General features: G+C 44.0%; 1 protein-coding gene across 5 annotated transcripts in view; it reads right to left on the bottom strand.

Moving 5' to 3' along the window:
• The window catches only part of RAD54L2 (RAD54 like 2), a 122,351-nt gene extending 122,050 nt beyond the window's left edge, over positions 1 to 301 (bottom strand). For all 5 annotated transcript variants that reach the window (XM_066618153.1, XM_066618152.1, XM_066618154.1 and 2 more), the window contains exon 1: positions 168 to 301. The gene's annotated coding sequence lies outside the window, so the exon portion shown is untranslated. The remainder of the gene's footprint in view (positions 1 to 167) is intronic.
• Positions 302 to 14,032: the final 13,731 nt, after the last annotated feature.

The raw sequence follows: 14,032 nt of genomic DNA, 5'->3' as shown, positions 1-14,032 counted from the left end.
CGCCCCCTGCCCAGCCTGAGCCAGGACGGGAGCCGCACTCCCACGGCGAGCCTGGCCTTCTCTTCCCTTCCCCGGAGCGCGCTGTGCCGGGGAGGGGCTCTGTGCCCGCCTGCCTCCCACCGGGCCCGACCGCCCCCCGCGCCTCCCTCGCCACAGGCCGCTCTCACCTCCTCCTGCTCTCCCGAGGGGGCTGCGGGCCGGGGCGCCGAGGAGGAGGCGGTTGGCAGCGCACGAGCCCCCCCTTCACGCGCTTCGCCCGCGTCGTCGTCGTCGCCGCCGCCGCCGCCTCCTCGCTCGCTCGCTCGCTCCGCTCAGCTCAGCTCAGCTCTCCCTCCGCTGGGGTCCGCGACTCTAAAGCGTCCCCTCAGCCGGAGCCACCCGCAGGATCCCCGGGCAGCAACAGGCGCTCCCGCAGCAAAGGTTCCGCGGCCGCCAAAACGGTTCCCGCAGCCCCACCACGGCGAAAGGGCGAAGAGGCTGTGGGGAGAAGGGCCCATCCTCGGCTCTTCGAGGGCTGCTGAGGGCTGGGAGCGCTGTCGCTGCTCGGCCAGACCAGCCGCGGCCACGACGGCCTGCCTGGGGTCGGCTGCAAGCCTCTCCGCACTTCCTGGGAGTAAAGCCCCTTGACTCTAATGGGGCTTACTTCTGAGCAGACAGGCAGAGGATGGGGCTCTGAGGCTGCAGTGCTGTCCCCACTTTCCTGGGAGTAAGGCCCATTGACTCTAATGGGACTTGCTTCTGAGTAGTCAGGCATAGGAGTGGGCTCTGAGGCTGCAGTCCTGTCCACACTTTCCTGGGAGTACGGCCCATTGACTCTAATGGGACTTCTGAGTAGACAGGCATAGAATTAGGCTCTTATAAGAGAGCAAGAAGCCTCCAGCTGTCATCTCAGGGCCAACCTTGCAGGCTTCCAGGCAACAATTTTGCCAGGAAAAAAGACAAATGCAGGGATCCCTAAAGGTTAATTGGAAAACAATATATGTGGAACAGAAAAGGAGCCGCTGTGGTTATTTTTTGAAATAGAAAAGCAGGGTATAAAAGTTTATTTGAAAACATTTCAAATGGCTCATGACTAAGTTGACCCATAGCAGCTCCTGGGGGTTACCCCCGGGGCATGGGAACTAATGCTTGGCCCTGGTGGCCAAAAATCCCCCACAGGATACAGCTGAACCCATGCTGGCTCCACTGCATCACCATACAGGGGTTTATGGATTGTCAATATATTAATTTTGTTTGCCTTTATTTCTCACAGGTTTTTTTCCCCATAATTATGATCCTAGAGAGGACAGAAATGTCCTGTTTAGGAATACGCATCAGCTATCCTGAACAGGACTGACTGTAATAAGAATGCTTAGTATTTCTATTGAGCGTCTTCTTAGATATCAAAGCATTCCACATGCATCATTGCAGTAATTCTTCCTGTAGCTTTATAATCTTCAGCACCATCTTTGCTTAAATTAATCAAATGATTTTATTTACTATCTACAGTATGAATATGGATTCTATATATAGGAGATCTATATATTTAGATCTCCTGTAGAATTCAGATTTTAAGAAAAATTAGTAGAAATTGTAAATTGAATTAGCTTGTGCAAAGATGGTATCTGAATATGACACACAATTTCAGGCCCTATAAATATCCTCATTAGTATAGCAATCACAAAAGATACTCCTACACATGGTTTACTTAGCAGGTGATTTGCTCATCTGTGCCTTTGCATCTGTTTTCCTCTCCCCCATTGTTCTGCAATACTCACTCATGTGGAAAGCATCAAATGGCATCCATGTGATATTGCCTGTCCCCATTGTCAAGGTGAGGTTTATTAGAAAGAGTAACAGCACAAGCCTATGCATGTCTTCTCAGAAGTAAGTCCCACTATATTCAATGGGGCTTACTCACAGGAGTGTATAGTGGCTGTCATCTGAGTTTTTCTAATCAAAATGTTGATCTCGTAAAGCGAAAGGCCTGTAATCATCTGACTGGTTCTTCACCCCTTAACGTCAAACAGATTTTCTGATTGTATCCATGAAGGGACATCAGTAGGGCTCTAGAGATGTCTTCTCAAAAATATATATATTTTTATTTTCACTTTACACAATTCTCACAGTAGATGGAAAGGTTGGGAGAAATCCATTTAAAGTAACATATATGAAGGACTTTGAACAATTCTAAGCTGCTGTTTATATTATTAATGTGTGTTTCATTATTCTTCTCTGGAAAAATGCAGTACTGCTGTGCACTGTGTACATCCTTAAGTGAGAGTGAGAAGCGAAAGGTCTATGCAGACACCTGCTCTGAAGCCTGTTCCTTGCACTTTTGGGGAATAGTGTGGAGATCCAAATGTGAATGTTTGGTCATGACACAAATGGTTAGTTGCTCACCAGCAAACTATTCTTCATTAAGCCTTAAGCTGCTTCTATCTCTCATCTTGTTCAAGGCACACTGTCCCAGCATTTTTTGTCCCAGGACAAAAAATGAAACTGAATTCTTTTCTTGGATAACTGTCAAAGCAACAAGACAACCAATCCTTTCTGGACACAACCTAAATGAGACCAAACACAAGAAGATGCCTGCTATCGCCAGTACGGAAGACCTTTATGTTGAAAGATAAGCATATTTATTTTGACAATGGCTTTAAAGTACCTGTTGATGCAATATCCAAGACAGTATCAATTTACAAGCATTAGAGGATGTAAAGGTCATTAAACACAATTTTTCTTCCTGTCTCTTAATCTTTTAAAAATACTAGAAAGTGCAGCTGGTGGAATTTGAGCTACCCTTGCTTATTCCTGTTTATGTTTACTGGAAGCAAGTTCCACTGGTTTCATGAGAACTATTCTCAAGTAAGAGTAAGGTCAGTGGTATTTACAAACTATCACATAATTCACAGCCCAGTCCTAACCAGCAGTGGTGCAGTGGGACTGCTTGGCCCATGCAGTAGCCAGTGCTGGGAAGAAGGAGCGTGGAGGTCCCCTTACCCCATGTAAAACCCCAGCCTATTCAATGGGGCTACTCAGATCCGCACCTGCCAAATGGCTGATGCAAGTCTGAGAAGCTACATATCAGGCTTTTAGGCCCAGGAAGGGGAACTGGATTTCATGTGCACCAACACCACCCCCTCCTGGTCCTGATCCATCCCATCTCTGCCCTCCCCCGCCGATTATACCTGCTTCCTGCCCTCCCCAGCCCCTGTGCTGCCTGGCAGGTGCTTACCTGCTCCACTGGGTATGCAGTCTGGGTTCAGTTCTGCTAGGACAGCAGAATTGCACAGGACTTACCACTGGTGCTTCTTAGTTGCTGGGTGTCACAATATGCTTTATGGCACATGTAATACCCTAGGCTGGTGCAGCATAAACTGGATTGTGCCATCAGCTATACTTCCTTCCACATTTCAATATATTCAACTAACAGCGCAATCCTATGCATGTATACTCAGAAAGTTCCATTGGGTTAAATAAGAACATAAGAACAGCCCCACTGGATCAGGTCATAGGCCCATCTAGTCCAGCTTCCTGTATCTCACAGTGGCCCCACCAAATGCCCCAGGGAGCACACCTGATAACAAGAGAACTGCATTCTGCTGCCCTCCCCTGCATCTGACATAGCCCATTTCTAAAATCAGGAGGTTGCACTTACACATCATGGCTTGTAACCTGTAATGGATTTTTCCTCCAGAAACTTGTCCAATCCCCTTTTAAAGGCATCCCAGCCAGATGCTGTCACCACATCCTGCGGCAAGGAGTTCCACAGACCAACCACATGCTGATTAAAGAAATATTTTCTTTTGTCTGTCCTAACTCTCCCAACACTCAATTTTAGTGGATGTCCCCTGGTTCTGGTTATGTGAGAGTGTAAAGAGCATCTCTCTATCCACTTTATCCTTCCCATGCATAATTTTGTATGTCTCAAACATGTCCCCCCTCAGGCATCTCTTTTCTAGGCTGAAGAGGCCCAAACGCCATAGCCTTTCCTCATAAGGAAGGTGCCTCAGCCCAGCAATCATCTTAGTCGCTCTCTTTTGCACCTTTTCCATTTCCACTATATCCTTTTTGAGATGCGGCGACCAGAACTGGACACAATACTCCAGGTGTGGCCTTACCATCGATTTGTACAAGGGCATTATAATATTAGCCGTTTTGTTCTCAATACCTTTTCTAATGATCCCAAGCATAGAATTGGCCTTCTTCACTGCCGCCGCACACTGGGTTGACACTTTCATCGACTTGTCCACCACCACCCCAAGATCTCTCTCCTGATCTGTCACAGACAGCTCAGAACCCATCAGCCTATATCTAAAGTTTTGATTTTTTGCCCCAATGTGCATGACTTTACACTTACTGACATTGAAACGCATCTGCCATTTTGCTGCCCATTCTGCCAGTCTGGAGAGATCCTTCTGGAGCTCCTCACAATCACGCCTGGTCTTCACCACTCAGAAAACTTTGGTGTCGTCTGCAAACTTAGCCACCTCACTGCTCACCCCTGTCTCCAGGTCATTTATGAAGAGATTGAAGAGCACCAGTCCCAGGACAGATCCTTGGGGCACACCGCTTTTCACCTCTCTCCATTGTGAAAATTGCCCATTGACACCCACTCTCTGTTTCCCGGTCTTCAACCAGTTCTCAATCCAGGAGAGGACCTGCCCTCTAATTCCCTGACTGTGGAGCTTTTTCAGTAGCCTTTGGTGAGGGACCGTGTCGAACGCCTTCTGAAAGTCCAAATATATAATGTCCACGGGTTCTCCCACATCCCTTTTCAAAGAATTCTAAAAGGTTTGTGAGGCAAGACTTACCCTTACAGAAGCCATGCTGACTCTCCCTCAGCAAGGCCTGTTCGTCTATGTGTTCTGAGATTCCCAGGTAAGTGTGTATAGGATTGCAGCCTAATTGTATTTGAAACTGAAAGAACGTTAAATCTATTCCAAATGGAGATGATTGCCATATTATCACCATCATGGTTTTATGCAGACAAGTTGCTTTTTGCTTTAAGGAAGAGGATGTTATGTACAGCAATAGTCTTGGGGTGCTTTTTGGGAAAAGTGGTTTGTACATCTATTCCTCAAATTAGGGGACATGAAGTATACCCCAAAATAATTAAAGTGGTGTCCTCTTATATTTAGCAGGGGGAGAGCAACTGTCCCTCTTCACTGCAGCATGGCAACTTCTCCAGTAGCTGTCACTAGTGTCTATTCTGCATCTGTTTTTAGAGTGTGAGCACTTTGGGGCAGGGAGACATTTATTGATTTTGCTATGTCAACCACTTTGTGAACTACTTTTTGTTTAACACTGCCATATAAATATTCTAAATAAATAAAAGGTGTCAACATTAGCTAGACAGGTGACATTTGACACATGGAGCCCAAGACACACCACCTGCAGTCTCTCGGGGCTATACCCTATCCCAAGGGTGTCCAAATCCTGGGGGCCATTTGCGACCCTCGGGGACCCCCAATCCAGCTCACGGGGAGCTCCTAGTCTCAAATGAGCCGCTGGCCCTCTGGAGACTTGCTGGAGCCCATGCTGGCCTGCTGCAACTACTTTCAGTGCGAGGGCTGACTGTTTGACCTTTCACGCGAGCTGTGGGCCAAGGGTTCCCTCTGCTACTTGCTGTTTCATGTCTGTGAAGCAGCAGCAAAGGAAAGCCTGGCCTTGCTTTGTGTAAGGTCTTTTATAGGCCTTGAGCTGTTGCAAGGCTTTCATTCATTCATATAAGTTCCCTCTCTAATATATTTATTTATGTAAATTTATTCAAATTTTAAATGTAAATTCTTTTTTTCCCCAGCCCCGAACACAGTGTCAGAGAGATAATGTGGCCCTCCTGCCAAAAAGTTTGGACACCCCTGCCCTAGCCTGTCCCCCTCCTCTCTTCAGTAAACACATTATGGAGCTACTCGTCTCCTCCTACTGGCATTATGAGGAATAGTATTTATGAGCAGATAGCAAAAATGAAGCCTGGAGCAGTCTGGATTCCTCTCCTCTCCCTAATAAGTACATCTGCTAACTGGGAAAGTTGCAGCCTGCAATTTTGCAGAAATACACTTGTGAGGAAGAACTGCAACCTACTCTTCTGCCAGCAGATCCCATTTGCAAGGAAGACTTCAGCCTGCTGGGTGCAGCGCAGACATAAAAAAGTACTAGATTCACAGTTTTGTCTGCAGATCAGATTTCCTAATTATTTTTGAAGGCTTAGCTCAGTTGGCTGTCTCTGGTTAGAGTAGTAAATGACATTTATTCATTGTCGACAATATAGACATTCAGGAGTTTTACTGTGGTGGAGTCAGATAGCAGTGTGCTTCCCCCTCAAACAAAATAGTAGAAGCAAAGATGGAAAAGCATTTCTGTTCAACGGGGTGAGAGAAAATGTGACTTTTACCCACAAATGTTTATGGATTTTAAATATTGCCTGATCTGTGCTTCTTGCACCAAGAGATAAGAAAAAAAACCATTCAGTATTTTAACTCAGCATTATACATTATTTGTTGTTATTCTTTTGTAGATTGTGGAGTAGGGCTGAGATAGTGGCCCATGTTATAGGGAGAGGCAAAGACCAAGACTGTGTAACTTTCAACAACCATGCAGTGCAGACCATATTGAAAGTTGGAATGGGGGGAAGATGAAGCAAAAAGAGAGAAAAAGACTGAGAATGATGTGATAAACCTTCCAATGTAGTCTGCTAATAATATCAAATTACAGAATGACCAAGAGTCATAATTATGATCTCCATATTTCACATAAAGGCTGATATATAGTGATTTATTGCCAGGCTTTAAGGAATATCAACTATTCATTTTTAATTGGTGAAAGATGCCACAGATACAGATCACTGACTGATTTTGTCAAGATGCTGACAGTGGGACAATGAAATGGGATATACAGATATTTTAAATAAAATAAATTAACTATCAGCATCTAGTTCCTTAATTTTCAATCAATGGTATGAGTACCATTGTACATCAGTATGACAGGTTGTGGTTAAAATCTGCACCCTTCCACCTAAGTTGCATAGTCACATAGTATAGAGCTCAGCTAAGTGGAAATGGCAATGACGTGTGGTATGATTTCCAAATGTCCAGAGGCCCCATCCTGCTTCCTTGCAGCCCTAGAAGGGCTTGGCACAGTGGTGAGAATTCTTACAGGGAACAGTGGCAGGAAGAATTTCTCAGTAAGTACCAATCTGATCAGTAAGAAGAGTGAAGAGCAAGAGAGAAAGTGTGGCCACTAACTGCTAGGCACTGTGCCCACATTTTGCCTTCCATTCTCCACTTCCTTTCAGTGGCATACCTAGTGGCCCCAGCACCTGGGATAGTGATATTACGACATTACATCACACAGGAGCTCTGGCCACTGGCTGGTCAGCAATGAGGTTTTTCAGGGTGGGGAGAGGGCGGAACTGGTCATAGGGGATGGACCTGGGGAGAAGCAGACCCAGGAGAGGGGCGGGAATGGCAGCAGAGTTTGCTGCCGAATCCTATGCCCCCCTCCCAAGCCTGAAAAGCCAACACAGGCCTCCTTGGTTCTGTACCTGCTAAATAACGGGTGCAGCTCCAAGGAGACCATTGCCAAACACAGAGCTCAGCACAAGGCAAGGGAACAACTGTTCCCTTATCACAAGGAGACTCCAGTGGCTGCTCTAACCCCATAGGATAGATAGGCAATGGCCATTTTGGCACTGCTGTACTGCTGGGTGCCACTGGGGCACTAATAGGATTAGGCTGCCCTTCCCTGTTTGCTTCTCAGATATGTACATCACAGTAGCTAACACAGCTAATAACAGTGTGCTCTGGGTACAGCATGTTGTGATATTCAGCTATTGGGGATGACCTTCATCAAATATATGAGTGAGGAAATCCTCAGAGCAGATAGCTCACAGAAGTAATAATGCATGCAACATAACCCTTCGCCTTGTGTGTTGTTGAGTCTGTGGTGATCTATAAAGGGCGCAATCCTAACCCACTTTCAAGCACCGACATAAGGGCAATGCAGCTCCAAGGTAAGGGAACAAACATTCCATTACTTTGGAGAGGCCTCTGTGAGTGCCACCCAACTCCAGGAGGCAGCACATGTCCCATTGGCACAGCTATGCGAGTGCTGGAAAGTTGGTTAGGATTTGGGCCAAAGTCATTGTCAAACAGCATTTTCCTTAATTTTCACAAACAATGCATCTCAATCAAATGAAGAAAAATGCTTACAAGAGAATCTCTGCCTGCTTTGTGACATCACCATGGAATCTGATGATAAAATAGTTCTTTGAAGAAGGCAAGGTGGTTGAAACAGGACAAAGATCAACAAAGACACACAGAAGAAATATGTTGGCCCTTTCACTCGCCGTCAAGAATATCAGCCTTAATCATCAGATATTCTTCTGTAAAGGTAAACAAACTGCTCTGTGGGGGGGGGGGCACACCTATGAAATACAGCAAACCAGGTTTGTGTATGATATGTTTTCAAATGCCTGCCATATTCACACATTACAATTTTGGATCTACACTTAAAAAAGTCTTCACTGTGCACCCAAAAAGTCTAAGGTGTGAAAAAGTCCTAAGAAGCATGGAAACAAACATATATAAACTGTGAGGAAAGCCTGATGCAAGCTGAGATAATTTGAAAAATATTTGGTTATCCTGACTAGTTACACATGATTTTACTTCAAAAATAAGAATCCAACACTGAGGTCCCAAACATATCTTTAATATTCCATGACACATATTTGATATTTTTAAAATTACAGGCAATTGTCATACATTTTAAGATGCCTATTGAACATGTGTATCTTATGAAAGTTGATGTTATGATAAGAAATTTAACATGAATTAATAAGCATCATCTTTTGTTTATTCATTGTATCATTACCAAAGCATCTCAGTAGCCGACATATCGTAATACAGAAAACTATATAAAAAAGAACTAAGGCTACAATCCTATACATGTTTACTTAGGAGTCAGTCCCATTAAACTCAATGGGGCTTACTTCTGAGTAGATATGTATAGGATTGCAGTATAAGTCTGCATTTACCTCTGTTATGAGAGGCAATCCCCATCATAGAAATTATCAGTCTACTTGCATAGGATGCTGATGCCCTGATCGTCTGCCTCAGGATCCCAGGCAACACATATGAAACTTGGCAAGGGTAGAAGAAAGCACCTCTAAATGAAGTTTCCTTAAAATGTGCCCTGCTCCTTGAGAAACTAAAACTACAGTCTTATGCACACTTGCTTGGAAATCAGCCTCACTGCTTTTTCTAAAGCGTGCATGTGTTCTCAGAGAGTAAAACAGATAAACGCTTACCTTCTACATATACTTCCACTGAAAAAAATTCCAAAACTTCATGAGCATGGAGGATTAACCAACAGGTGTCTATTGCCATTGCATACAAAAAATGTACGTGATTTCTGCCTCGTGTGTGCTGGTTACACACTGGGATGGAGGGTTCAGAATTTAGCAGGTCCTAGCTGAGGTGCTATGAAATCTGGAGTGTGAGACCAGTTTGCCAGTGATTGTAGTGCAGCAGGAAAATTTATCATGCATATCCTGTGTGCAGGAAGAAGAAAAAAAGAGATCCTCCTCACTTTGTATCATATCCTCTGTAAACCCTCAAAACAGTGTAGATTTCAAGATATTGAAGTATTTCAAACAAAACATCTCAACAAGCATCCCATAGTCCTATATCCCAGATGGATTTGTTTCTTTCCTACCCTTTCATGCCCCATCACCACCACCTTTTGTGTTATGTATAGTCAGACCAGCTCTGCTGTTGCATTGTGTTGTACCTGGGCAACAGCCTCAATATGTTTTGGAAGCACGATGACCTAGTTTGACACACAATGCCCATGGAATACACGATGTGATGCTGCACTTTCACAGAAATCACTCTGCCCTAAAAAAATTACATGCTAGAATGGCAGTAAAAGAATCATTTAGAGCCCAAGCCTATGTATGTCTACTCAGAAGTAATTCCCATTATAGTCAATGTGGCTTACTTCTAGTTATGTGTGGACAAGATTGGAGCCTAAGGGCCAAATCCCATCCAATTTTCCTGTGCTGGTGCAGCTGTGCCAATGGGACATGCACTGCATCCTGTGGTGGGGAGGCAGTCACACAGACCTCCTCAAGCTATGGGAACATTTGTTCCCTTATCTCAAGGCTGTATTACGGCTGCACCGGTGCTGGAAATTTGGATAGGATTGAGCCCTAAGGCTACAATCCTATGCACGCTTACCCAGGAGTAGGGTAGACATGCTTACATACTTCTGAGTAGACATGCATAAGATTGGGCTGTAAGACAATTACAGCTTGTGAGTCTTAAACCATAAGTTGCACTAGTAACAGAGAATAACATTACAATCCTATACGCACTTATTAGGAAGTATTTGGAAGTCAACATTAATCAGATTGGATTTAGGTACAGTAAGATTTCAAGGCAAAAGGGCATGGATGTCTGTAATTCCAAAAGTGATTTTACACCTACTTCTATTTATTTGTGAAAACGTATTTCTACAGCTTTAGTGGTTCATTTTTATCTTAGTCTTTTGGAGCATTTTCTCAAAAGAGGGGGAGGCAAATTTTGTCTTGGGAACAACTTGTTATGCTGCTCAAAACAGAATATACTTAAAAAGTTAACACAACAAGCCAAAGTCTACATAAGACGCTGCTGACTGAGCCAGGATACCTTGTGTTCAGAGCCAATTCCCACCACTGGACCTAAAAAAGAATCTGTCATTACATATTCTCCCCAAATAACAAGCACAAGAGAGGACAGCCAAGCAGCAATGAGAAAGTCATTCAGCAGTTAGAATCAGTTGCATTTTTGAAGGAGCAGTCAGAATAATCACAAGCCAATAAATATATTAGTTTGATATGCATGAGCTCATTGGTGCAATACAGCTATTTTAAACTAGGCCGGGTTCATTGTGTCAAACTCCACCCCACGAACTATTATTTTATTATTAATTATTATTAACAGTATTTATATACTGCTTTTCAACTAAAAGTCAACAAAGCAATTTACAGAGAAAAATCAAATAACTAAATGGCTCTCTGTCCCAAAAGGGCTCACAATCTAAAAAGATGCAAAAGAACACCAGCAGACAGCCACTAGAAAAGACACTGCTGGGGTGAGGTGGGCTACTAAAGAGTCAAAGTATACCAGTATAGGATAATGCCATCTAAAATGAAAAATTTAATTGGCATACCTGTTTCTCTTAGTGGGAGCATTTGTGCCATCTGGACTAAGTGAAACTGTTCTGCAACTGTGCTTGTGCATAATGTATAACCCGAAGCAGGATTTTATTTAAAAATATTTCTTCAAAAAAATACAAGTATTAAAAATACTTCAGGAAGAAAAGAAATCAGATGATTGACGCACCACTGGAAATGACTATTTGATCAAGGGTCCATGTGAAAGAAAATTATAGTGATGCTTAGGGGAAATATGAGTTGAAGCATATTTTGCGGAAGGCAAGGAAGAGATCTCTAAATGGGAAAAGTCATATTGAAAGCTCTGAAAAGATCCCAAAAGCCATAAGCAACAGCAGCTACACAATATAAACAATACAAATATAAATACTGTAGTCACTGTCCCTACAGTACAGCTCACAGGTAATGATAATAAAAATGCATAGTGTTTCCTTGAATGTTCAGAGTGCTTCATATAATTCTATTATTCTTACAACAACACTGTAAAGTAGGTCATCCTAAGAACCTCTACTCAGAAGTAAGCCCCATTGAGTTTAACAGAACATACTCCCAGATATATATGCATAGGATCGCAGTCCATGACACTGCACATATGCGAGGTATATGTAACATCCCAATTCTTTGCCAATTCACTTGAAGCAGGCCCTACTGATGCAAGCTGAATGTCTTTCCAAGCAACTTGTTAGGTTTTCAATCCCCAAAACCAAAAGGACATGCTTTCAAATGAATATGGGTAGTCTTAGACTGCACAACTGCTACCATCACACTGGGGTTGTGGAACATGGAAAGGAATAGCCACCCACATGACTGGAATCAGCCACAGCAAGAGACAGGCAAAGAGAACCCTATTTAATGCATCACAGCGAACAGGGACACCTGACTGAGGGGCTGTACACATTAACCTAGAAGAGGGAGCATTGCATAGGCTAATCATTGGCTGGCATGTGACATAGGACACCTACTGCAGCAGCCTGTCCATCTAGCCATGCCCATTCACCCCCATGCCCATTACTACATAACTGGAACCTGCCAACATAGTCGTCAGTATGCTGCTCTTTCTATCCTTCTGCAACTGTCTACTGTACACTATGGTAATTTGAGAACAGGGAACACATGACCATTGGGAGATGTGTCACCCTCCCAGAGACCAAGGAGTTATAGATTGTAGATGCTGCAGACCCTAAGAGCAGAGAGGCCCATCTCCCTTTACAGTCCCACCCTCCTTATGTAAGAAACAGTTATAAGGTGAAAAGAAGGGATTCCTAACAGAGAGACAATAAATGTGATTAAGGGCGCAATTCTAATCCCTTATGTTCGTGCTTTCCAGCACTGGCACAGCGGTGCCAGTGGGACATGTGTTGCATCCTGCAGTTGGGTAGTACTCACGGAGTTCTCTTCAAAGTAAGGGAATGTTTGTTCCCTTACCTCAGGGCTGCATTACCCTTATGTCAGTGCTGGAAAGCCCCAAGTCAAAAGTTTTATTGGAGCTGTAACTGTAGCAGTGATAGGGCAGCATCTGAAGAGAAACACACAAGTGGGGTTGCAAACCATCTTCTCCTAGCAGGGCTGTTGTAACAGGTGCCAATGAGGTCTGGCTGCACTGGTTTATCATTATCTGTCATGGAGTTTCCAAAGTCACAAGGGGCTGACTGGAACAAGTAGGTCAGCAAGTTGCCAAAGCAACAGCTGGGCTCACACTGGTCACTGCAGACCTTGGGGATATTGTTTTTACCTTTGGGACAACAGCCTATAGGGGAACAAAGAGAAAAATAAAGAGAGTAAGCAGGACTTCACAACAGTATCAGTCATAGGTCTGCCCCCCTTCACCCCAGAATGGCCCTAAACACAAATGTCTCTGATTGAAAAAAGAAATGAAAAACTATCACTTAATGATGGAGTCAGTCTTTTATCTTTTCATAACTCTAATCTTTCACCATTTTTATTTACATAGTAAAATTTAATAAAATTTGCATCACTCAGTACTGCAGATAGAAAATTAGAACATCAAGAAGAGAAAAAAAATTGAATCCTGAACCTTTCCTGATAATTTTTATTTGTATAGTTCTTGCAAGAGCAATGGTGAAATTTAGAATGAAAAACAAAATTTTGTCTAAAAAAGATTCAGTGCGCTCATTGCAAGTACCTTTATTTATTTTGTAGTAGCAGTTGTAGCATGGGTGTTCTGCCAAATATCTCAACTCCCTTCTAATGCCGGCTTTTTGGCTAATTAACAATCCCCTTTCCCAAGAACAACAGCTGTGGTGTGCAAAGGAATAAACACAGAACTTCTTATCTATAGCAATTAACAAGAATTTATTGCTACAAACACATACACTCCCTGCAAGTCCTCTTGTCCAGAGGCTTTCCCTCCCCAAAACTCCACTTAACTTAGTGGGTAGAGGTCTGAAGCCTCCAGTCGAAGTCCAATCCAGTCTCCAAAGCACAGTCCAGTCTTCCCAGTCCAATCTTCCCAGTCCAATCTTCTGTAGTAGAGTTCCTCCTCTCCAGCAGTGTTCTCTCCAGCAGAGTCCTGGCAGTCCTCTCTTCTGTGTCTTCCAGCAGAGTTCTGGCAGTTCCCTTCTCCCAGTGTGGGTCCATCCGGGTTTCCCTCTGGGTCAGTGTCCCACTTCCTCTGGGTCAGGGTCCTCCCTCTGGTCAACATCCTGCTCCTCGCTCTGGGTCAGGGTCCAGCTTCCGGCTGGGTCAGCAGGCCGCTTTTGATCCTGGGTCAGGGTAGCCCTGTCTCCTTCCAAAGGTGCCTTTTATCCTTGGATGTCTCATGATCCAAATGCAGCTCAGCTGTGAGCTACCTCATTAGCTCCAAATTAGGCTCAGGTG

This window comes from Tiliqua scincoides, chromosome 2, assembly GCF_035046505.1.
Source record: "Tiliqua scincoides isolate rTilSci1 chromosome 2, rTilSci1.hap2, whole genome shotgun sequence".
NCBI classification, from domain to species: domain Eukaryota; kingdom Metazoa; phylum Chordata; class Lepidosauria; order Squamata; family Scincidae; genus Tiliqua; species Tiliqua scincoides.
Note: the sequence above shows the minus strand (reverse complement) of the source record. Positions and strands in the feature narration are given on the sequence as shown.